Here is a 27,193-nt window from a genome sequence, read left to right as displayed (position 1 = left end):
CTACCGATCGACACGCCCTCTAGGCGCCACGTCCGTTGTCCGCCGCGCCCCGTATGTGCTACAGAAAGTATACGCCGCAGGCATTACCCGCCACAGCTTGTACACGCTGCGTTCGTTTCACGCTCTCGCCTGTATACGCTGCAGAGGTTATACGCCGCTCCTCCTATCCATCGCGTCTCCTGTCCGTCGCAGGCTGTTGGCACTAAGCGTTCTTAAGGAAGTGGTGACCCTGAGAGTTTGTGGATTCACATAAAGCGCTGAAGGTACGGAGTTAATAAGACAGCGGAAAATAGAATATCTACTTCACCTCGCTGTAGCTACCCGCTGGAGGTTGCGCAGCAAATTTCCAAGTTGCTGATGAAAAGGCAGCAGTTATTAAACACCAGAATTCGGGAACAGTTTCGTTCTAAACAACTTTGTGCAAATCGGACAATTCTTCGCGGCGCAAAACGATATGAAGCAGAGAGTCGAACCGAACCCGAACCCGAACCGACAAACCGTTATTAACCGTTATTTATGGCCGAACCGGAACTGAACCGAACCGAAAGAGTCGACGCCATCTTGGAGCTGAACCGGCACTAAACCGGTAAAAAAAATACCGGTTACCGGTTCATATAACGGTTCATACGGAATTAAGTGCGAAACTTTGTATGTTGTGCATGAACACAAAAGCTATTTTTCGTATTTTTTCTTCATTCGTAGACTTCCTCTTGCTTGCCGAAAAAGTGCCATGCAACAATGATCTGGATTTTCTCGAGTCACGAAATAGCAACAGACAGTAAGTGAAAAATGTTACGACTCCTAATGTCTGGCGTACATATCAATATATATATATATATAAATTAGGGATCAACGACAGTTTTGGGTAGCAGTCAATAAGTGACATATATTATAATTATGTAATTATAATATATATATATATATAATTATATAACAGCTTATAATAATATACTAATCAGACTCAGCTATACACAGGGTGTCCACCCTAGCAACAAAAATGATCGCTGGAACATAGCACCGTCAAAGGGGACACTCTCCTATGACGTTTGTGTCACAAACAGGCGCTGTATTGTAAGATCAGTCCGTTTATAACACAAACCTGTCAGTTTTCCTTTGACAGCGCTATGTGTTCAAGATCACCTCTACAGTTATCGCAGGCATCCTGCATATAAATACGAATACGCGGACCAAGCGAGAGATATGTCGTCCTTCGGTCTTGTTCAAATTATATAATATATATGTTGTTCTTGTTCCTCAATTGTTCACATCTTCGTTTTCCTTTTTTTCCTTTTTTTTTTGTCTTCTTCTGGGTTTTCTTTTGTGCAGTGCTGTGCGAAAGCAAACTACCTGAACTGAGCTACAGCGTGAGTTCGTGTTTACGACGCTGCAGAATAATTCCGAATGTGCGAATGTGAACTTACAGAAGCCCCTTATAAAGTAACGGGCCAGGCATCCTCATGCGGGTCAGAATGAAAAGCACATACCAATATGGTTTTCTTTGTACATTTGAAATAAAAGAGGTAAAAGAAGCATGCTGAAATCGCATTTAGGAAATGTCAATGGATCGAAAATTGGTCGAACTCTCGGTTTGCACTTGCCCTTCCCCTGTCTGTGTTCCACAGGCACTTCACTCTAACGGCGACATCGAAGCATTGCGACGGTCAGTGATAATACATAACGCGCCTTTTACATGAAGACTCCGGGGCTCAGAATCGCAAATAACAACAACAAAGATGGTAACTGAAAACTGTTATCACTACTAATCATGGGAGTACCGTGAGAGGAGCAAGGGGAGGGGGAGCCTGAAACTCCAAGGTCGCTGTGAAAATAGTGCACTCTTTAGTCATAGGTCGTAATATATATTCTCAGATGTCATAACAGGAGCCTCTGAACACCCACACAGTGCACAGCGTCCGCTTCCAGAAAATGATATGGTGGGGGTGGGGGTTTGCACTCTTGTCCCCCCCCTGGAAAAAATCCTGGGAACGCCCATGTTACTAATGTATAAGACATCCACACGAATATTTAGAAGAACTAGGCATCAACGACAGATTTGGGTCGCATTCATGAAGTAACATGTTTCATAGTGATATACTAATCAGCCACCCTGCTGCTGAAATGGCCCACGGTGGCCACCCTAGCTGCTGAAATGATCCCTGACATAGAGCTCTGTCAACAAGAAACTCACACACTCTTTCGTACGACGTTTGTGTTACAAACAGTTCTTCATTGTAAGATTTTCTATCAAGCGCTATGTTTTTGTGTTAGAGATCATTTCTGCAGTTACCGTGGGCATCCTATATATAAATGCGAATACGCGGACCAACCTACGTGTATGTCGTCGGCTGTGCGACCTTCGGTCTTAAAACTTCTCTCATCTTCGTTTTTCTTTTTCTGTTCTGTTATGCGTAATGCATTGCGAAAGCAACCTATACCTGAGCTCAGCTCCAGCACGTATTCGTGTGTACAACACTGCAGCATAATTCCGAACGTCCGTGTGTGAACTTACATAAGCCCCTTATACGCTAGCCACACCGCAAACTGAATGCATTAAACGGAATGCCGGTAACTTCACCTCCTCACCAATCATCATCTTGCGTGGCATCGTTCTTTCCACCGACTTGTTGAAAACACGGGCGTGTTGAAAAAACGATGCCATTCGGGATGATGGTTGGTAAGGAGGTGAAGTTACTGCCATTCCGTTTAATGCATTAAGTTTGCGCGTGCCTACGGTACTAGAAAGTAAAGCACCATCCACCCTTATGCTGGTCAGAATGAAAATAACATGCCAAGCTGGGTTTCTTTGCGGATTTGAAATAAAAGAAGCAAAAACAACCATACTGGCATCGTATTTAAAAATCGCCAATGGGTAAAAAGTGAGTCGAACCCTCTGTTTTCACTTGCTTTGTCTTTGTTCCACGGCCACTTCACCCTAACGCCGGCATGGTAGCACGGCGGTGGTCAGTGCTGACACAATAACGTGCCTTCTACGCATAAAGACCCCGAGCCAGACTTGTACGTATCTTGAGTACGTACTCAAAATACAGTATTGTAAATACTTATTCCGGTATCTTGGTACTCTACTCAATACTTTTTCCACCAAGTATTTCCAATGTATTTAAAATACTTTTTTGCGGTATTTGCTACTTAGTACTCAAAATATTTTCCTTCCAGCCAAATCCAGCACACTTCCCGCCGTGCCGAAATTTTCAGCTCTCTGCAATTTAACCCCCTATCTTTGTTTCTTTTTTTCGAGAATTCGGGAATCTGTCATTTATCCTCCTGTACAATAGGCTGGTCCCACGCTTGGGCTTGCTTTCAATAGCCAACTTCGTCAGAAAACCGTTCCTATTCATATTGCAAGGTGAATCACCAGGGGATCATGTACAAAATCCCGGCATTTATTTCCTTAGTCACGAAAGCAATAAACACGTGAGAGATGTTGAAAGAGCATACAGGAGGGATTACGAAGTTTTGGGTCAGAACATATCAACAAAGATTACTTGGGTTCACCGAAGTGCACCAAACATTACTTGACATCAAGACCTTGCAAATAGGGAATAGCAAGCCCACACCGTGGCTAACCTTTCCCTTTCCTTTTTTCTTACTTTGCATTAAACATATCCCCCCCTTGCAAATGAAAGATATGCTTAAGCATGGCTGATGAGGTTTATTCCTCTGATTTGTAAGGCAAAGTTCAGAATACGCATTTCACTTACTGCCAATACTAAATTACTTTAAAGGGTATCTTAAATAATTCTCAGAGTATTTAGTACTCTACTCAAATTACTTTCAGTTTTGAGTATTTTGTACTCTATTTTAAATACTTTTTACGTAAAGTATTTAGTATCTTATTTTAAATACTTTTGCACAGTATTTTGTACAAGTCTGCCCCGAGCTCACAATCGCACCATTCAAATCCAACTACCATGAAGCGTCGTTAGCTGATTAACGTGTATTCGCGACTCTGACTGCTAATGAATAATTTCAATTACTTGAATGACTTAGGTCCAGGTAGCAGGCTTGGTTGACTGATATTTCTGTTGTGATTCTGCGAACAACTCGGTGGGTGAGTTAACCCCCGCGACATGAGCTACGTGCGGGGAAAGTCAACCCAAACCAGTAATTCATGGCTATGCTCCTCTTGTAACCGCTACTAATCTTGCCTTACTACTACTAATCTAATCTAATCTTTCATATCGCACAAACTTTTTCAAAATCCTGAACGACCACTGACGCCTTCCTGTCCACTTCAACCACTGTAACACACACACACACACACACAAACACACGGAAGTTTGTTTTAACCTGCCTGTTCTGCTTCATTCGCAGCCGTGGCACCTGAACCGGTTCGTGAACCGAACCGTTTGGAAAGAACCGGTTTGAACCATTATAATTACCTTCTGGAGCTGAACCGGAACCGAACCCTTATCGCCGAACCTAAACCCGAACGGGACCGTTAAACGTTTCGGTTCGACTCTCTGTGAAGTATGTAAGGCGCCTTTGTGTTCCCACAAAGGCGCCAATAGGGATGCCTGATGCACCGCCTTATTCGTATCATTTGTTCACGTTCCTTGACATGTTACGTAAATTCTCCACGCTAAATCTTAACTGAACACAATGAAAACGGACACATCTAAAATCTGTTATCCTGAAATGTTTATTCTCAGAACACCCTACGGATAGTAACAATACTAATAATAATTAGCCATATGCAGTCCTCTCAGGAGCTAAAAGATATGTGCTACAACCTTTTTAAGTCAAAACGGGTCACCCTGTACTCCTTGCACGAACTGCTTAGGCGTAGCGTGAAATACAACAGTAATAAGTACACAGACACTATGACATATTCCTGCACTGAATTGAGATATGACACCATGCAGGTACTATTAGGGTGTTATCCTCTTTAAAAAGGAAATAAACGTAAACGTCGACATCAGAATGCAAATTATAAACGGTCTGTTGTCAGCACACTTATGTTTCCCTTTTCTTCAGAACCTCTAACAAATCAAGAAGTGCGGTCTTCCGCCATGTTCTGGCGGGATATCAGCGTCGTTCAGTATTTGCAGTTGAATTAGTCCCAGTAGTTGTGAATATGCCGCTGGGTAGGTGAGCTTTTTGATATAGTAGACCGTCGCACATAAGATGAGGGCCTTCTCCAGCGTCACGGTGCTCTCCAGTATAACTTCTTGTTGCATAGGTCGGCATTTTGCTAAGAATTCATTCAACGTCACATCATGGTCAGTTTTCCGCAAAGCCCATCACATCACATCACCGTCATAAACCATCACATCACGAGCCCGTAACTCAACTTCAACCTCAGAATTCATCACTTCATAACCCATCATTCAACTTCAACTTCAGAATTCATCACATCATAACCCATCATTCAACTTCAACTTCAGAACCCATCACATCACATCACATCATTCAACTTCAACTTCAGAATCCATCAGATCATAACCCATCATTCAACTTCAGAACCCATCATCAGAATTCAACTTCAGATCCCATCGCGGTTTTGAAGTTGAATTCCTATGATGGGTTCTGAAGTCGGTGATGGATTTTGAAGTTGAAGTTTGTGATGGGGCTTTGAAGTTGAATTCCTATGATGGGTTCTGAAGTCGGTGATGGATTTTGAAGTTGAATTCTTATGATGGGTGCTGAAGTCGGTGATGGGGTTTTTGAAGTTGAACTCCAACGAAGGCCTACCCCGGGCACACCCCACGTGTGCCCGGCTGCAGGATTACGACGCTAGCGTACTGGTCGCCTGTGTTTGCGTGGGTTTCCTGGTAGTGGCAGCAGAAGCGTAAGCGAAGGAGGGGTATGCTGTTTGGAGGGTGCGGTCAGCCTGCACTCGGTTGGACTTGGAAGCAGGGTTTACCAATGAAGGAGGAAAGGGAGGGATGCAACGTTTGACCTCCGCTGTCGCATGTGAACTGCGGAAGGTGTGTTGCTTGCGCGGTAGGGTTGTTGCACAATATTGCTCCCGTTGTTCACAGATATGTGAGCGCATAGCGCATTGCGCGTTCATGTGGCTTCGGGTGACCGCCGATGGGGTTTTGAAGTTGAATACCAACGAAGGCCTACGTTGGTGTGCCAGGCTGCTCGCTGCTGAAGGATTAGGACGTTGGCGTCTTCCTCGCCCCTGCTAGCGTGGATTTCCTGGTAGTGGCGGCGAAAGCGTAAGCGGAGGAGGGGTATGCTGTTTGGAGGGTGCGGTCGCCTTGCTCTGGGTTGGGCTTGGAAGCAGGGTGCACCAAGAAAGGAGGAAAGGGAGGGATGCAACGTTTGACCTCCGCTGTCGCATGTGAACGGCGGCGGGAGGTGTGTTGCTTACGCGGTAGGGTTGCTGCACAATGTTGCGCCCGTTGTTGACAGCTAAGTGAGCGCGTAGCACATTGCAGGTTCATGTGGCTTCGTACGATATCCTTGCCTGCCGGCACATTGAACGTTCATATGACTTTGTACGACCGTCGTGTCTGCCGGTACATTGCACGATCATGTGGCTTTGTACGTCTGGCTTTTCCGCCGTGCCATTTTTCACTCGTGACGCGGGGGTATTAGCTTCGGCATCGGAATACATCGTGGCCTGCCACTCAGTATTACATGAGTTCTTGTGACATGATGCTTACTGGCACTGGAAATAGCCGTTATGGACGAATTCAGCAACTTGTAATCACCTTCGCTGGACATATGTTTTTACTCTTTCATGCACCACTGCAGTGGTTTATCCGGAATCCCAAGCAGGGGGCGTGGTCATTATTACAGCTACGTGATAACAGCTTTACACGTATAATTACCGACAGGTCATTACAGCTGAAACGGCAAGCCCCCTTTTTTGCAGGGGGTGTCGCCAAACTTTTTTCTTTGGGGTGGGGGGTGTCACAGGGATGTATCATGGTCTGGATAAATCACTGACACCGAAAACCACACTGAGAATCTGTCCTCGGAAAAGTGTAACCCATTGTATTCTTTTTCCTCCTCCGAGGGTATATATGGACACTAAGTGAATTCTTAACGACCGAGGCGTTTGGACACATGTAATACATACAGAATGTGAGGCGCAAATTGAAGTGAAGACTGCAAGGAGCCCGGAAGACCACCAACTTACAGTCCGTGAAACAGTTTCTTTTCCTCTCTGACAATCTCTAAATAAATATGTGTCGACACAATTCCCACGACACAACAATTTCCACTCCTACCTGTTTTTATTTGATGTTTGAAACAACCTCTCATCATAATCACTTGACTGTAGTGTTAGTCACTTTTTGAGGTAACTTCGCAAAAGTATCATGAGCGAAGTTAGAAATTTCTATTTCGCTTCCAAGCAGGCAGAACGCACAACGCGGGCTCCTTTCTTTTTATTTTGCTGCTGAAAAATCCGACGACAGTGACCCCGCCTCTTGCACGTGCGCGGCGCCAGCAGCCTGTCTGCTCCGCCTTGTTGCAGCGCGATGTACTCCGCGATGGCAATTCCGATGTGCTTCTGAGTTAGGTCGCAGCAGAGCATGGAGTGCATTTTTTTACGGGGAAGGTGATAAGGCCACTGGCAACGTTCTATGAAATGTGCGCGGAAAATGGGAACTCGCAGAACTTGGAATTCCAATTCTCACTTTGTGCCCAATTGACAAGGTATATTCGGAACTCCGCTCCGAACTTAATTTCGGCATGGTAGCAAGAACTTTAATTTATCACTTAATTTCATTTTGATAACTTGAAGGTTGTAACTTCATTACATATGTAGCTTAATGACATAACTCGTAACTAGCAACTTTTGGGTGGTAATTAACTTCCCAGCCTCTGCTGAAATGTACTTTATTGGCGATGAATATCTAAGAGATAGCAGCTGCGTGCTCTGATGGAACACTTGTGTCCGATTGATGCTATACATGCATGCCGAACACATAATTCCCCAAAACATGACCTATGCACCTCAGATAAATAAGAGACCTATAGTGACCTCTGTGTAAAAATAAAAGACGTCCACAAAAACAATGCCAGCCCGATCTTGTCCTATTTGGATCCCAATCACACAAAGGAAAAATAAGCAATCTAAGAAGACACGAAGACACAAAATAAGCCTAATAAAACACACTTCGTCAGCACGACAGCAATCTACTGTCGTCTAGTAAAACGCGCGTACGCGACCGAAGGCGGAGGCTCATATCCAAACCCATCAAATATACATATACACGCACATTATAACTGTAGGCGAGCAAATGAGTCAAAGAGAACAATCGCAACGTGCAGACAGCGCGACCGCAGAACGCGAAATCGCATCTCGATCTAATCTACCGCTCACATTCGCAACATACAGTTGCCTCCGGCTACATGACATTGCCCTCCGCGCCCCACTACGCCAGAGAGTAACGCGTTCCAAACACTTCCCTCCCTGCGACCGCCGATACACAACAAGGGGGGGGGGGGAGGAAGTCCGCCAGGCATCTGCAGTGTCAAGCCCATACGCCCACACCAGACACGAAACGCGAAGCGTTTATGTGCGCTCGGTGCACTCCAATACACATTTGCCGCACGCGTTCGCACAAGTAACAGTCACGACACGTGAACGTCAGACATCGACTAAACACTGTCGGCTTCAAAACTTATTATGAGGACTTCGAAACCTATCCGTCATCTTCAAAATCCATCGCGCAGACTTCAGCTTCAAAACCCATCCCGCTGACTTTCCCTTAAAAACCATCGCGCTGACTTCAAAACCCAACACACGGACTTCGACTTCCAAATCCACACACGCTGACTTCAACTTCAAAACCAATCACGCTGACTTCAACATCAAATCCCACCACACTGACTTCAACTTCAAAACACATCACGCGGACTTCAACTTCAAATCCCATCACGCGGACTTCAACTTCAAAACCCATCACGCGGACTTCAACTTCAAAACCCATCACGCGGACTTCAACTTCAAAACCCATCACGCGGACTTCAACTTCAAAACCCATCACGCGGACTTCAACTTCAAATCCCATCATAGCCCTTCATTCAACTTCAACATCAACTTCACATCACATCATAGCCCTTCATTCAACTTCAACTTCAACTTCATTTCACATCATGCCCTTCATTCAACATCACATCATTCTCTACGAGGTGATGGTGAATGAAGTCGGTGAAGGCCATCATGAATGAATTCGCCGACCTATGCAGTTGTTTTTTTTTTTTTTTTTTCGCACCAGATAGAACGCTGTTGGCTTCCAAAGAAGATTTTTGGTCCTGGCGCGACAACTTCCTCGGGACAATTTTCCTGACACGTGAGGAGCGAAGAATTATGCATTGCTCTGACAATCACGAATAAGTACAACGATAGGTATTATTCAAGAGAACGACATTATTAAAAGAAATTGATAGAACGCAGCGCGAACCAATGAACCAACAAATATGTCGCTTTGAAACTCGAAACGTAGCCCGAAATTAAATGTCTGCTTTTTGCTGCGAAATTGTTGGAAGCTAATATTTCGTATTTTGCATCAATTAAAAGTTTGGGAAATGCAGCAAAGTGGAAGTTTCACTCACCAAGGTTATCAGCTGGTAACGAGATCGAGCTGGCTGGAGTAGAGAATCAATGTCGAGGTAGGTGATAGTGTTATCGCCTTTCACTCGCTGGATTTTTTCCAAAACCTTTGCCATATTCTCTTCCATTTGATGGATGGGCTTTCGAAAGCGTACTTCCGCTTCCAGTGACAACTACAGGATTAATTAGTACGTCACGTGAAACTGACATTAAAATAAAACGTTCGTATACTTACCACTTGGTAGTCAAGGAAATACGCTGGCAGAATGTTGACATGCTGGGCTTCCCTGATCTGGGCTGTAGTCTTAAGCAGCAGTGACGTCCTCTTGATGTCGTATGCAATATTGGCAGACTTGAGGCTCTGCAAATCAGATTAGATTCATCTGCCTTGTTGCAGCTTGAACACCAACGGCACAATTTTGTCAGCCTCCACCCACCTCTAGTTCGGATATGGCATCATCCAGGGAGATCACTTCAGTTTCAACTTCATCTTTGGCACAGTTGCTTATGCCCACATCGCCAGTTTGTGTCTCATTATCTTTTCTGGCACGTCTCTCACGTCTTAACCTTCTGCCCCTCCTTATCTTGGCCAGCTTGGCTATGAAGGAAGTCTGCGTACATCCCAATATTATGATTAGTTGATAATTTCACTTGCGTCAGGTGGAACCACCACCCCTACATCCGTAACTGCAACGTGCCCAGCATGAAGAAAACTAATGCTGCAACACACTCAACCATACCACACACCATATGATATAAGTTTCTATTTTGGTTGCTCGCGGTTTTAGTGACCATATCCGGGAATGCGTTTTCCCACCGCTACACCAAGTGCATGGTACTCCCATCGTCTTTTGCTTCAAGGAGGAGCTCATTCTGACTATAATGGCCGAAGATATCAAAGGAGAAGCATAACAAAACGTGTCATCATTCGCAGTAGTTCATACCGATTACCAAATACCATACCACATACCAAAGAAGAAAAATGCAAATGCAAAATATTGGCGAAAGGAAGCGACAGAACGGACATATCCTCGCCGTTTTACCATTCCATTCTTTTTTTTTTACTTTCGCCGTCACATTTCCCTTTCCATTCTTGTTTCTTTTGGTTATTTTGCCAGGCCAAAATATCGAGAAATTAAAGGGATATGGCCTAATTCATACATTCACATAATACGTTCACACTGGATAAGCTCCGCCAAGCAAAGCTCCGTCGCATCAGGGCAGTACCAACGAACAAAACGTTTGCAACAAATCACGGCACATATCCATATAACATGCTAAGGAATTCGGCAATCCGAAATTTATTTCCTGAGCTTACGTGTACTACACAACATATATTAATTATGGGAAGGTGGCATTACAAGAAAATATCCCATACTTGAGGTGAGGGGGCAAGACCGGTGCATTGTGCTCACGGTAAAACAAACACAAGTGAATCCCGCCCCAAGTCACCAGTACAGGAGTAAACGGGCGTGAGCCCCCCCCCCCCCCACCACCACACACAGAAATTGCATGACGCAATCAACAAATCAACAAGATAATAATGGTACGAAACAACATTGTGCGCATCGAAACGTACTGGGCATTTGTCCTGACGGAGCAAATATAGCAGCAGAATCCTGCCCACCAGATGAAAACGAAGCGCTTTGAGACGGCGTAGGCCCGCTCGTGCCTGAAACAAGGAAGCCCGGACGGACTTGCATGTCACAGCCACACAACAGTTAACGCACGAACTTCAAGCTGTATTACCTTCGGAAGCAGAGCCTTACCCATTATCGCCCAGATTAGTGCTTATGCCAAGTGCTTCAATAACTGCAACTGAAATTAAACTTTTCATCAGTTCACTGGGAACATCGGCGAGGCCGCACACTTACCGGCGTTCCGGTGGCTCACAGGCGGCTGCCAACACTTAATACATGCTCCGACAGGCAAATGTGGAGCGAGCGGTATGAACTGTACGTTGATAACCATCACAACAACAGTCAGCGCAGGACCCCCGGGACACACCGGCAATGTCAAGACCCGTTAACGCCATAACGGCGGCCCGTGACCGAAGTCAAAACTGTATCCTTTGTCTCTTCAACGAGGTCACTTGGACGCGGCTGCAAGCTCCAACAAGCCCCCACGTGCTGGACCCGCGTGCACGAAGGGGTTTTGCGAGGGTGACAAAAGGGGGAGAGAGGGATCAGAGACACCGAGCCCGAGTCCCGAGTGTTCCTCGCATTCCACGGTCATCAACCTTCAGCTAACTGACCAAGGAGAGGAGGAGGAGGAGGAGTGTCGTTGGGAGGAGCCCGAGAGGTCTGCCTGCCTGAATAGTGATGGGCAAGTCAGTTCATTTTTGTGAACTAATTTATTTAGTTCAGTTCACTCCACTGAACTGTCTAAAAGAATAGTTCATTCGTTCACCTGTTCGCAATTAAACACAATCAAGTAATATAGTCCCAAACTTTAAAGTGGCTCGACCAAGAGAGATACAACAAAATGATCTTGCAATTCAGTTTTCCAAAGGTTCGAGAACATCAACATAGCAAACGTAATCTTTTAGGTCGCTTTTTTATTTTGCTTTAATTTTCTACGTATATCTTTAACGAGAAAAGTATTGCACAGATCAATATGCAAGGTGCCGTCGTCGTTCAATGTTACAATCGTGTGTTTCTGATCACTTACGTCTGCTTGCTGCGAACTTGAGAACACAGAAGTGTGATAGAGTAACCGCAGTTTCAACTCATTTCATTCAAATGCATGAGAGAGTTTGAAGAAAAGTACAACGTCTAGGCGTTGTGGAGGAAAAATTGGGAAGCTTGCAGTGTATTGCCGCAAAAATAGCGTGCCCGCTCCAGGGTGTGCCAGTCACACAAGCAGTCAGCCAGAAGTCAGAACATAACGGCGCCACTAGCAGTCCACAATTGCGAGAAGGAGCTCAGAGCGATTTCGGCGCAATCAGTTCTAAATGATTTACTCTTGTTCAGCGTTCGCCGTTCATATAGTTCACCTGCCCACAGTACTTCAATCCATACGGCGTTCAAAGCCGCTCTGCTGGCTCTCCCTCCCCGCGCTTTTCCTTAAGCGCATGCGCCGTGGACGAGTAACAGTTCTGACAGGCGCTGCGAGTACTTCCAAACAACCCGCGGCATCGTTTAGTTCTTTAGTTCATCCAGTTCTCTTCCTTCACACCTTCACTAAGTCCACTTGAGGCTCTGCCTCGCCGCACCGCCCGCGCTCTTCCGTAAGCGCATGCGCTGTGGACGAGCAGCGGTTCTGACAGGCAACGGCAGGCTCTGCGAGTCCTTCGAAACGAGTCGCGACGTCGTTTAGTTCATCCAGTTCTCTTCCTTCACACAGTCTACTTCAGCGCAGCGTCACAGCCACTCGCCACACAGCGTATGCGCCGCGGTCTCCCGCCCTTCTTCTTGCGCGCATGTGCTTTGTTAGCTTTACAAAACGTTCGTTAGATGGCGCAGATGTCACACTTGGAAGCGTATGCGTTGTGGGTGTCGAGGCCCAATGAACTGAATTGAGGAACTAATGTTTTGGTTGTTGTTGAACTAGTTCGTTCAGTTCACCCGAATGACTAGTTCAGTTTGAAGGGTTCGTCCACGAACGACACTATGCCTGAATAGGCGGCATGTTTCTCGGGAAGGGAAGGAAAGGTGGTGGAGAGGAGGAGAGGAAAGGGTGAAGTGGAAGACCGAGCGGAATCCGCTCGGGGGCAGGATAGCTGCGTCCATGGGCCGACTTCAGGGGAACTGTGCCGGCATACGCCTATTACACATCTGAGGGAAACCCAGGAAAAACCCCAGACGGCACAGCCGGCCCGCGGATTCGAACCGCGGACCTCCCAGTCTCCAAGTGCACGCGTTACCGCTGCGCCACCGGAGCTGGTACCAAGGAGAGCGTATAGCGGAGATACGCATTTTGTAAACGCTGTAGTATTCTCCGCCTTCCTGCAATATAGCGCTGGACGGGTGTCTGAAGCGACCTGGAGGGGGCGAAAAATCTTTTGTTTGTTAGGTTTCTGCATTTTTCTTGATACTGTTCGTGTTTCCTTGATATAGCGGATAAATCGCTTGGCGTTCTTTGGGAATAGCGCTTACATACGCTATGATTGTGCTTCTATGCTAAATTTACCCGCTACCGGCTTAAGAGTGTACGACTAACATCGGAAAGGATATTAGTAATATGGGTGTTTCAGGACAAGTCAGTGGTGAAGTGGACCCCTAAATATTTATACGATACGACGCGTTCAATTGGCGCATTACAGACTGTGTAATTGACGGAGGACGATGTTCGCCTTCTAGTAAATCGAATCAGTTTGCATTTTGACGGGGTCAGAAGGTGGTGGTGGTGGTAAAAGGGCTTGCCGTTGTCGGCCTCACGTATGTGGGCAACGTCACGACTGACGCCCTGGGGACGGGGTCAGAAGCATACTCCATGTGCTACACCATTCACCAATCATGTTGAGATCATTCTGCAAGATCCGGTTGTCGTCGTCAGAAAGATAACTACGATAAACGACGCAGTCGTCCGCAAAATGACGCACTTTCGATGAGACGCCACGAGGTAGATCGTTGACATAGATTAGGAATAATAGCGGACCCAAGACTGTGCCCTGTGGCACGCCAGAAGTAACAGGAGTGAAGGAGGAAGATGTGTTAATCACGAAAACCTGCTGATGGCGGTCTGATGGCCCTGACACACGGGCACATTCAGGACCTCTTATCTCAAAGCCTTTTGGAAATTCCACAATTGAAATAGAAAACATTCACGCAGCACTGTTTCGCGCTCTCTGCGGCATCGAACTTGTTGCCCTATCTAATAAAACAGTTGAGATAAAAGGCTTGTGAGACAGATCTCGGCGAGCCGAATCCACATCACCATCGTCAGCGCAATAAACGCTCCCATTTCGAATCCCCACAACTTGGGGGAGGTGCGTTCATCGATCCCTTCCTCAAGGCAGCCCTGCTACACCTAAAAGGCGCACCCCGGAACTTCTTCCTGGAACATAACCTGGAACTTCGAAGCCGACGAGTACTGTCCATGGCCACCAGTGCTCCAGCCGTCGCAGCTGGTAACAGTACTGTTCCGGCCACGCAGGCCACAACATCGGCATCTGCCGCTCCTGTCGTAAGCAACGGGACCCTCCTTCCTTCAGCGGCCTCGACGGCCAAGACGTCGGCGATTGGCTAGACGAATTCGGTCGCGTCTGCCGCCACAACAGGTGGGACGATGGGAGCAAACTTATTAATGTTGCTTTTTACCTTTGCGGTGTAGCGAAGACATGGTTCCTCAACCACGAGGGAGAATTCAGAGACTGGGGACAATTTGCAAGCCGCTTCCGCGATCTTTTCGGCAGACCAGCATTTAGAAAGCTAGACGCTGAGGAGAAGCTTTCCTCCCGGATCCAGCTGAACGAAGAGTCCTACATGTCTTATATTGAAGACGTCCTGTCCCTTTGGAAACGTTGTAACCCGGATATGACTGATGCCGAGAAGATTCGTTGCATCCTCAGGGGCATTCGCGAGGACGCTTTCCAGCTGATTATGAGCAAAGACCTCGCTACTGTAACAGATATCCTTGATTTCTGCAAGAAACTCCAGGATGCTAGAAATCTTGGACATCGGGAGACGTACGTTAGTTATGGGCCAACGAATGGTACATCATCGCTCAGTGATCTGCGCCTTCTGGTCCGTGAGATTGTCCGGGAAGAAGTTGCCAAAGCAGTAGCTACAAACAGCTACAGAACTTCGCAGGAGCCCGCATCCTTGGTGCAGTCTATCGTACACGAGGAAATTGCAAACGCCCTCGCGCAATCATCGCCGCCGACTCGTCCCCTGTCGTATGCAGATGCTGTCCGAGCTAATTTGTCCGAAGTTTACCAACCGAAGCCTACGATCGCCGCTGTAACACAGGAACACAACGCGCCGCCGTACCCTCACGCTGCTGCCCCTATGCCGGCTGCTCGGCCGAGACGTCAGCTTACTTGTTATTACTGTGGGATACCAGGGCACATTATGAGGTTCTGCAGAAGACGCCAACGGGAACAATATTGGTCCGGCCATCGATACACGCAACCGTCTTCCTTTGCCGATGAACATTTTCCAGACCGCCCTCTTGGATACTCCTATTACGGCTCCAAGGGCATGTCCCGTGGCGATGCCCAAGCTCCTCGGTACGCTTCCAGCCCACGACGCTCACGGTCCCCTGGTCGCCAACGGAGATCCCTTTCGCGCAGCCCGGTTCGTCTTGCGTCGCCCCCACCACGGGGAACACGTAAATGCAGTCCCTGGAGGTCGCACTGCACAATTCGCTTCATCTGCAAATGTTCCTCCCTATCGCCCCCGCAATTGCGTTAATGTCATTATTGATGGAAGCCCCTGCTCTGCATTGATCGATACCGGTTCATCTGTTTCCGTACTCTCATTGGACATGTGCAAGAAGCTACGTAAGGTGACGTTTGCCGGTGGAGCCTGTCTGAAGTCACCATTTCATAGTATCTCCCGTCCCGTTGGTACCTGCACTGCTCGCGTCACTATTTCCGACGTAAGTTATCCTGTGGAATTTCGAGTGCTCCCCTCATCATCACACGATGTCATCTTGGGCTGCGATTACCTTGAAGACAACAAAGCTGTTATTGATCATGCCCGGAGTGAGATCTCGTTCCCTACACAACCTGCATCCCGAAACTCGGAGGACCGTGGGCTATTCAAATTACATGCTACAGAAGACATTGTGCTTGTGCCTCGTGCTACGTCCTTTGTACCCGTTTCTTCGCTACTCGCACCTTCGTACGTCGACGTCATATTGTCTCCGAACCAAGATACCCTATCTCGCAGGGATCTCATCGCTCCATTCTCTCTTTCACGTCTCGCCGGTGGGAATACTTTCTTCCCTGTTACCAACACACTTCTGGAGCCCGTTCTTTTGCCTGCCGGTTTTGTCGTCGCAACCTGCGAGCTTGTGGATTTTGGCACAGTTCCCAACATTGACGAGGCACATGTGGGAACAGCCCTGCTGCAGATTGACGACTCGGCCCTTGCCCCGATGGTGTCCTCTACTCTTGATCAGGAACAAAAAGCTGAATTATTGTCTCTGCTGCGCAAATTCACCGACTTGTTCGACCTTGATAAGTCCCCTCTTGGCGTTGCGCGCAACGTTGAGCATGCGATCAAGACGACGACCGAATCCACACGGGACGATGCGGGAGCCGAATCCACATCACCATCGTCAGCGCAATAAACGCTCGCATTTCGAATCCCCACAGGCCCTAAATGTGCCCGTGTGACAAGGGTATTAGAAAGCTGTTAATCCACCCGATGACGAAGGGGTCAAAATTAATGGGCGAGAGCTTAGCAAGAAGATGAGCGTGAGATATCAAACACCTTTTGACATACACCAGGTCACCAACATCGAAATTTCGAGCCGACCCTCTTCTGGCGTCTGAGTGATCCTTAATGACCCTCTGCTTCGATTTCATGTGCTCTATGAAACTGGGTTTAAGCAGAGATAGCTTAGTTCGCGGCTGCCGCTCTAAAAACAGCTCCGATGGCGTCCCGAGCAGCACAATGTACTGAAAGTCGAGTGCAATGGGGGTGGACGGTATGTGTCTTATCAATGTTCTTTAGTTTCACTGGTCTGTTCAAGGCCTTCCACCTACCCGTCCACCCCCATTGCACTCGACTTTCAGTACATTGTGCTACTTGGGGTATGTCCTGTTATCAGTGTTGTACGTAGCGCCGTTACTAGTAGCGGCGCTACCGTATTCGTTACTCTTTTCGGTAGCGGAGTAGAGGTCGCGCTTATTTTTTTAAATAGGTAGCGTAAGAAGTATTTCCGTTACAAATTTGCGGTAGCGCAATCTTTGAGCGCTACCGCTACCGCTACTTCCCGATCGCAGGTTCGCGACAGCTCGACTTCGATCTATCATGAAGCCTCCACTCTGCCTGCCTTCGAACAAGTTGCCCAATATCACGGCCCATTCTGCGCAGACCGGGCACATAGCCCGAAAGGAGTGCACAGAGGTCGTTATCTTACAAAGAGGCTGTGCCCTCCACGTGTTCCCTATTTGGGATTAACCTTCTTGGTGTATGGTTGGAGATGTCCGCAAACTGAGGTCACTCCTACACTGCATCGTGGAGCCGTCCCCGCTAGCTATAAGCACGGTCCTTCAATACACAGGGTTGTGTCCACATGCACCACATCGCTTAGGTGCTTGAGTGTTGCCATTTCCTGTCCGCTGCAATGGAGGGACCATGGCCTGCTACAGCAAGCATATTTGAGTATATGGAGGAGAAAGAAAACGGTAGCGTGGTGTTTAGATGTCTTTTATGCGCCTCGGTGGGAAAGCTTATCTACCTAGTATTTTCAACATCAACATCCAAGTCCAATTTGAAAAAGCACACCAAGGTATGTTTACTAACTTCTTGTTCCGGGCAAGCTCAGTTCGTTTTATAACAACGCTAGCTTTTTAGCGGTAGGCTTCTTTTGCACTTTATTTGCTTTAGGGGAACAGAAAAAGATATACGGGATATCTACCGAAGCGGCTTCAGTAAATCTGTAAGAATGGTCTTGCAAATTACAGCCTTCAGGCGACCTACGTGATTTATTATTTTGAGATATGATTTTATTATTTTTTGTTTCATTTATTATTTTTAGACATTATTTTATTTTATTATTTTGAGACATTTGAAGTACGTCATCAACGATGTTGTTCGTTTCTCTCCTAAAAAGTAGCGCATGAAGTATCGCGTTACTTTTTCCGAGTAACGGTAGCGGTATTCCGCTACCTTTAGGAACGTGTAACGCTATCGCGATTTCGTTTCTTTTTGCTCAGGTAGCGCGTATCGGTATTACGCTACCTTTTTCGGGTAGCGGGCACAACACTGCCTGTTATCGAGTGAGGCGTGTTCCGGTATGCTAACAAGAACGCATCTAATCTTTCCTGTAAGGTCTGATTGGAACGGTCGCAGTACCTTGCAGTACTTGCTCATCCAGAGCCCTTTTTGTTGTCTGCGCGAGCCCCTCTTCTGCACCATTTGATGGCGGGTGATAAGGGGGACTCCGGATGTGACGGATTCCGCAAGTTCTCATATACTCGGCGAATTCCTCTGATGTAAATTGGGGACCGTTATCACTCACCAACTGCTCTGGAAAACCATAAGCCACAAACACCGATCTTAACTTTGCAATTGTTTCCGTCGTTGATGTAGATCGAAAGACTTCCATCCATTTAGAAAACGAATCAACCAGCACCGGAAAGGTGTCGGGGGTTTTCATCATAAAATCCACATGTACTGCTTGCGACACGGTTGTCTGAAATCTCGATTTCATGATTCCATGGCATCCTTCGGCCTCCCATAAAAGTGGCTGCTTAGACGAGTAGTAAACATGAATAATATGTTCTGATGTACCTGTTTACTACATGTTTTGAAAGGCCAGTTTGGTGAGGGACAAAAGGACGCTGTGGAATCATGATATCAAGATTTCAGACAACCGTGTTGCAAGCAGTACTCTTTCCCAACACTTGGCGGGCAAGGGCCACTGCTGCAGAGGCGCCTTTTGCGCATAGGGCTGCATTGCCTGACAAATCGCACAGTCACGTACATGCTTTTCAACGTCACAGTCAGTCCCGGGCCACGAGACATAATTTCGCGCTAATATTTTCATGCAATGACATTAGCACTTGTGTCCTTAGTTTCTCAGGCACCACAACCCTTCCGCCCCAGATTAGGCATCCCTGTTCAGTGGACAGTTCATTCCTTCGTGTCCTGTAAGGACTTAACTTCTCGTCCTTGATTTGACATGGCCATCCTCTTAATGTTAAGTTCATAACCGTTATTAGCGTGCTATCCCACTTTGTGGCCTTGGCGATGACATCTGCTGTTATGGGAGTTGATTGAAATACAGCTAGACACTCACGTGTGTCCTCCGGGTGGTCACTGGCATCTGGTACCCGTGGTGGTACCCGTGCCATTTTGGCAGACGTGACAGAGCATCGGCTACTTCCAGGCTTTGTCCTCGACGGTATTTCAGACGGTAGTTGTACGCCGACATCAAAAGTGCTCAACGACGAATTCGAGCTGATGCAAAAGCTGGGACTCCCTTGTCATGTCCGAGGATGCCCAGTAGTGGTTGATGATCTGTATACATGGTGCAAGGTCGTCCGTAGAGATACCTATGGAAACGTTTTAATCCAAAGATGATGGCGAGTGTTTCCTTTTCACCTTGCGAATATCTCCTTTCAGTTTCGGAGAGAGTACGCGACGCAAATGCTATGTTGTGAAATGATGTGAAAAATTACTGCCCCTAGTCCGTAGGCTGACGCATCACACATAAGTCCCAGCGGTTTAGTCACATCATCATAAGTCAGGACGTTACTCTTCGTGAGCAGGCGTTTTGTTCTGTCAAATGGCATTCCTTCGTCCATGACCACCCTTGTCCCTTTTTTAGTAACTGGTAGAGGGGCACTGCAACAGTCGACAATTTTTTCATAAACTTCCCGTAAAAGTTCAACATACCGAGATACGATCTCAGCTCTGTGATAGTCTTGGGTTCAGGCGCATCTCTGATAGCCTTCATCTTATTCGACGTTAAAAGGATCCCGTCATCTTGTGGCCCAGGTATACTACGGATTCCGAGAAAATTTTGCATTTATCTTCCTTAACTGTGATGTTATACTCTTGAAAACGATGTAGCACTTGTTCAAGGTTACGTTGTGCTTCTTCCATAGTTTCTCCTCCAACGATGACATCATCGATATAACACCCGACCGTTAGCACGTGGTCCATAAGGGACTGAAAAATGGCCGGAGCGCTAGCAATACCGAAAGGCAGTCTTTGATACTCAGATAACCCCATTGGCGTATTAACAGTCAAGAAAGGGCGACATTCTGTGCTGATTGCAACTTGCTGGTAGGCGAATGTTAGGTCCAGCACTGAAAACACCTTGGATCCCGTAAGCGACGCAAACAGGTCCTCCGGGTGTGGCAGTGGGTAGTAATATGTTCTTAACACGGGATTGATGGCGACTTTGTAATCTCCGCAAAGTCTTACTGCGTCCCCAGTCTTCTTACGAACAACCACCAGTGGCGTCGCCATTCGCTTTGTGACACACGTTTAATAAATGCCGGCTTCCTCCAAATTGCTTAACTCTTGGGCTACCTTGTCCTGGACGGCAAAAGGCACGGGCCATGCGGCTTGCACAAAACGGGAATTGCTCCTTCCTTCAGTACGATTTTTGCTTCATACTTCTCGATTCTGCCGGGTTGCAATGAAAGCACAACTGGAAACTTGCGATGCAGTTCGTTCAAACGATCATCTACGCTGACCGAGAATTTTTTTTTTTCCAGTTTAATTGGAGCTATTCCAACCATGCAGTCTCTTCCTAGTAAGACCGGAAGTCGTTTTCCATGGTCTTTCACGACGTAGGCTGGCAAAACCCGACTCTTTCCTTCGTACTTAACGTTTACATTCGCTTTTCCTTTCACTGCGATATGTTCTCCTGAGCAGGGTGTCGAACCGAAACGTTTTTCGTTCCGGTTCTATCACAAACGGTCCGGTACCGGTTCTGCTCCGGAGCAAAAAAATAACGGTTCATACCGGTTTTAACCGGTTCCGCTTCTGGTGGACACATTCATTCCCAGAAAAAAAAAACAAAAAACAATGCTGCAAAATGTAAACCCGTTTATATGCATACATCGCATTTAATTGTAATAGGCAGCTGTGAAATTGGTAGCTCCTGGTTCCTGTAGGTGACTGTCTGTTCAAATAAGCTTTCTATTTTCTTGAAGCGCATGACACAGACGGACTTGTTTGCCGTGATCTCGTACGTAAAGTACTTTCTTGCTGGTTTTATGCGATCGCGTCCCATCCGAATGCCTGTTGCTGCTTGCTCGCCAGCAAGCACTACCACATGAGTACGACGCAAATCGAGGAACACCTTCACTCAGAAACGCGCTCAACGGCTCCGTTTTCTTTTCTTCGTGTCCTGTCCACAAAAGAGGCGCCACTTCGCACGCGCTTGCCTCACGGATACGTACAGCTCGAAGCAGAGTTAACTGGAACGCCGCGTCGACCAGCGGAGCAAGAAGGGAGCCACCCTGGCGGCGTCTAGTAGAAATAAAGGGCGAGGAGGTTTTGACATTTCCATTCTACTCGGAGGGGTGTCTGCTGTGGCGTGCCGAAGAGTGCGCAATCGGGCTGGCGTTATCAACGCTGCGCTCGTTTGGTTTTTGGGACCGTGTCTGAGGGATTGCGAAGAATCGATGATATCCCGATGGCGCGAGGCAGGTAAGCATGTGCGAACCAGTCGTCTCTCACCCCTCCCAAACTTCCAAAATTACGGCGAAGTTATCCAGACGACGAAAATTTTCAGAAAAAGGACTGATGTGGGGCAAAAAAAAATAAAAAATCAAAATAAAAATGCGATTTACGAAAGGTGGGAGACGCAAATTGGGGAACATGCAGTCGAGGTACGAGCGAACCTCTGCTGACGAAAATTTAAGTGAGGACAAAGGTCATGGTGAATTTGTCTAGCTCTGATGATAATTCACTACAGCAATAATAAAAAAACTTCCTCCACGGAGACTCCCTGCACGGTGTGCCAGCATGCACACACACACAAAAAAATGTGTGTGTACTAATTGGCTGTGCTTCCGAGAAACTCCCGAGAGACGCGATATGCTACACCATGAAAGCATTGTTTTATTATTATATTTAAAACTCATTACGATGCTTTCGCGATTACCATCACTAATTATTTCAAGCATCTTCGCATCCTCTATTCTGGGCACAGTAAATTTTCCGAACAGAAACAAGCTGTTATTCATTTCATTCGATCACAAAATGAGCGTTTCGGATGACGCGTGCCCATGCGCCATCCCGTTTCCAGGCGCGTGACATGCCATCGATTCTCCGCATTATCTCAGACACAATCGCCCAAAACACAAACAGGCGCAGCGTTGATAACGCCAGCTTGATTGGGCACTGTTCGGCACATCACAACGAACACCTCCCCCTCCCACACCTCCCTCCGACTGAAATGGAAATGTCGAAACGCCCTCTCCCTTTATTTCTGCTAAAGGCCGCCAGGGTGGCTCCCCTCTTGCTCCGCCGGTCGAAGCGGCGTTCCAGTTAACTCTGCTTCGAGCTGTACATGTATTCAACTTCGCTGCTCTCAAACAAGGGACACGTTGCGCGAGATTACCGATAGAGAAGCCGCTTCGCAGCACCCTTGGGTCGCACATTGGTAGAGAGTCACAACCGGTCACATGTACATCTAAGTCTATGTGCGCAAACGATAAAACGTTACAAAGGGAGCCTAAGGGTCATAGTATACGGACATACATTGCACCGTATATTCGTAACCCTCGGTAAAGTATCCATGACATGACTTCAGAACACACGACGACACTTGTAGTCCAAACCGGCGAAGTTTTTGCTTGGACCGAAAACCGTTAATAATTTTTTCGGTTTCCCTCCTGAGCGAAAAAAAATGTACACGGTTTCGATTCGGTTCCGGTTCGCACCAAAATAGCGTTTTTTTTCGGTTTTCGGTTCCGGTTTCCGATTCGCTCCGACACCCTGCTCCTGAGTAGGTCTTCAAGCATACTGATGTCGGCCGGCACCGTAAATGAGAAAAATGACGTTCGAAAAGTGCTGCTGGTATAAGTGACACGGCGGCACCCGTGTCGATCTGCATAGTGATAGGCTGCCCTTCGACGTCCATATACACCGTATAGTTAGACTTTTTGCCCTCCGCGTTGTAAACTCTGATTGCGTAGCAGTTCAGTTCATCACTTTCATTGTCGGACGCGGACACATATTCAATTCCTTTGCTTCTTCGCGGATTTCTTTTTCAAATCAAATCAAATCAAAATATTTTTATTTGGAGCTCTAGATACTCATGATAGGTGTGGGACAGCGAGGACAAGGCCAGTACTGCTGTCCAGAACATAATAGACCGCAGCAAGAAACGCACGTCTTGTGGGCCTACCGAGTTATAACCAGTTTGTAAACATAAACTACAATGACAAAGAAGAAAAAGAAAGAGAGAGAGAGAAAGAAAAAGAAGAAAAGTCTGATATCTGCATCGATTACACAGTATTACATATTCATATGTCGCAAAAATAACTTTGAGATACCACAAAGGGGGGGGGAGACATTAATATCACAAAAAGATAGAACAAGACTGACATCGATCCAATCACATCTCCGACAAAAGGAATGCCTTCAAGTGTTTTTATAAAAGCTGGAAAATTATTCATTCGTCTATATTGTAATGGGAGTGTGTTCCATAGCTTTGGACCTTTGTACCCCAATTTTTGTAGTCCAACGTTAGTCCTTTGTTGTGGCACACTGAGATACATATAATCTATTCTTAAACTGTAAGAGCAGGTGAAATACTCCAACTGAACCACGCAGGACGTATTCTTTGAATAAAACGTACGGTGCATGGAAAGTAGCACCTTATATTTAAGTAACGTAAAATGTCCATGACGGACAATACGGACAACGCAAAGGAAATCGACTGTCCCGGTTCTATTCTCAGTATTAGTCTCAAGGCGCGTTTCTGCAATACCAAAAGAGGTTGGAGAACACTCCGATAAGTTAAGCTATAAATTTCCAACGCATAATGCAGATGTGAATGAACTAGTGCATAATAAATTTTAAGAAGAATATTAATAGGAAATAGTGACGCCACTTTCGAGAGCGCCTGAAAGCCTGTCAACATTTTTCGTGTAACGGCATTCACATGGTGTTGCCATGTGAGGTGTTCATTTAGCGTCACCCCTAAAAACTTCACTCAGTGGACGCGAGAAAGTACATGGGAATCAAAGTGGACTTGTAGATGGGTAGAAATCCAGCAAACCGGTAGAGATGTAGGAAGGGAGTTACCTCAGGACAGAAGCCGCCGATATTTCGAACAGAGACAGTTCTTCTTCTGGGCGAAGAAGAAGAACTGTCTCTGTTCGAAATATCGGCGGCTTCTGTCCTGAGGCAACTCCCTTCCTAAAGTCGACTTGTAGGTTTTCTAAATCTACTGACCTCTGAGCTGCGTGGAAGACCACATAATTTGATTTAGTGAAATTAGGTGCTAACCGGTTCAATGAAAACCTTTGTGATAGTTTGGATAGAATCCTATTCGCTTCTCGATATAAAGTTTCTGGTGTATCTGCGTCAACGAACAGATTGGTGTCATCCGCATAAAGGGTGCAGCCTGTTGATAGAAACTCAGGGAGATCATTTACGTATATCGAGAACAGAAGTGGGCCCAAGATCGACCCCTGAGGAACACCCATTGTGCACTCGGCAAAACTTGACTGGACTTTTCCAATCGTGATATATTGCTTTCTACCTTTGTAAACCTCTTATCCCGTATCTTTCAAGTTTCTGTAGCAAGATATCATGATTAATTAGGTCAAACGCTCGTGTTAAGTCCACCCCATCGTTAATCTTTTTGAATTAATGCTTTCTCTAATCTTCTGAATGACATAGTTCTGTGGATCTACCTTTCCTAAATCCAAATTGTGAGTCGGATAAAATGTTATTATTTTCAAGATATGATGTCAGTCTGCGCGAGATTAGCCTTTCAACTATCTTACTCAATACTGAAAAGCACTGCCCTCGTGAAAGCTTTCCCTCGTGCCTGCGAGCACATCTTTTGCAGATGCCCTTTTTCTTTACAGCGATTACAACGGTACCCATTGTACCAGCATTCTTGTGGGTCATGTCGGTTTCCAATTCGGCACTGATGGCACTGATTTTTGATGGCACTGACTCTTTTGAGTACGCTTCACTTTCTTGACCTTTTCTTGTCACTTCTGTCTTTAGTGCGGCTTCTACTTTATCTCTAGCTTGCTCTCTCTCTAGCGCAGTCTTGCACGCCGCTTCAAACGTGATCTTCGGTTCCGCAAATAATGCCTATTGCGTACGTTCGTTTCGTAGTCCTCCTACAATTCTGTCCCGCAGGGCCTCTTGTAGAAATTATCCAAATTCGCACTTTCTAGGCAGGTGTTTTAACTCCATTATAAAGTGCGATACACTTTCTTGTTCATGTTGACATCTGTGATTAAACCTGCATCGCTCTGCGATTACAGATTTTGTTGGACTAAAAAGTTCTTTAATGCCGCCTTGACCTCTTCGTATGTCTTCTCGCCGGGTAAACTAGGAACGAGTAAGTTGTTCAGTACTTCGTAAGTTGATGCACCAACGACAGTTAGGAAAACTACGAGCTTTTTCGCGTCAGGAATATCATTGGCTGTGATGTAGTGCTCAAACTGCTCTATGTAGGAATCGAAATTTTCCGTCTTCTCGTTAAACTCTCCAATACGTCCTATGCGAGACATTGTGGTATTGTGAATGTCTTGCCCGTCTGCCGAGCTCCGTTGTTCAGACATCAGTTGGTTTGTGGCTTGTGGCTTTGTCCTAGCTTGAGGGGTAGGGACATCGTAAACAGCTTGTTAGACAGCCGCTGGGTTGTAGACGAAACCCCGTCGCCAGTGTTACATCGTCAGGTATACCACATAAAAACGTTTATTTCCGAGAACCGCTCTCTTAAAGGGGCACTAAACCGATATAAGAGCAATGATGTATCAGTAGGAATATGTCTATTTAACTCTGAAACATATTTTCTTAAATTATGAAGGTCGACAACGACACAGTAGCGCAGTAATTACAGAACGCGTTGCGCTCTATTTCTTGAACTTGTTCCGCCCTTCAAGTTCTTACAACAATAGGAGCGACGTCATTTTAATGTTTCGTGCGGGCCACCACTTATGTTGCTGCATTTTTTAATAAGATTTTTTTTTTTTTTTCAGAGCCTCTACACAAATTCACGAGGAATGTCCTTCCACAACGTATCATTTGTACATCTTTTCCGGCCGCCTTCACGAACAGAAATTGTATTTCTTTATAAGCCGCATTTATTCTTTGAAGTGAAACCCCTCCGCAGCCACGGAGCCGCAGCAATGCGGCAACAAACAGGTTGGCAGGTTCTCACCCGCGGCTGATCTTGTGGGAGTCCAAGATTGGTTGACGACGCAACACGTCATTCGGGGATGATTCTGCCCCGTTTGCTGTAGCCGAGTGACGTTTGCTGACGTATTAGACGAAGGGGAGAGTTGCACTAATTACGCTCTTTGATCTGCTTTTTAAATAGTTAAAGCGCTTGAGCTGCACAAAGTCTTCCACATATTTAGGTAGAGTGAAACACCTGCGTTCACTCTGTGTAGTTTTTTAGACAATGTTCGACCATCAATTTAATGCCCCTTTAAGTACAGCTTGCCACCGCAGCGCCACAGGCGTCACAGATTGCAGGTGTAACAGATAAGGTTGCTCGCCTTATCTAGATCGGAGCACCGACAGCTCCCGCTGTAACACTTTAATTCGAAATTCAACAACAACTTTATTGTGAGATGATGAATGGGGAATTTCATCGCCATCTTATAGTGACTGTGTAAATAAGTTCGGTAAATAAGAAATGAGAAAGAAAGTTGGTTTTGGCGGTCGGAGACCCGGTAGTGCCAAAAGAGCTGGGAAGCTGATATGGAAACCGAAACTCCTGAAGGCTCCCTCTCCAACCACCTGTACTCTGCGTGACGTCACAGGCAGTCTCGTGCGGGCCGTCGGCTGGTTTCGAGCACGTTTCGGGCACGCG

General features: G+C 46.4%; 1 protein-coding gene and 1 pseudogene across 1 annotated transcript in view; one reads left to right on the top strand and one right to left on the bottom strand.

The window, feature by feature from the left end:
- Nucleotides 1-27,193, top strand: part of LOC135391500 (ankyrin repeat and fibronectin type-III domain-containing protein 1-like) — an 865,331-nt gene that overhangs the window by 218,855 nt on the left and 619,283 nt on the right. The gene's annotated exons all lie outside the window — the stretch shown is intronic.
- Nucleotides 19,591-25,883, bottom strand: LOC135390502 (uncharacterized; annotated as a pseudogene).

The sequence above is a fragment of the Ornithodoros turicata genome, chromosome 4 (genome assembly GCF_037126465.1).
Source record: "Ornithodoros turicata isolate Travis chromosome 4, ASM3712646v1, whole genome shotgun sequence".
Lineage (NCBI taxonomy): Eukaryota > Metazoa > Arthropoda > Arachnida > Ixodida > Argasidae > Ornithodoros > Ornithodoros turicata.
Note: the sequence above shows the minus strand (reverse complement) of the source record. Positions and strands in the feature narration are given on the sequence as shown.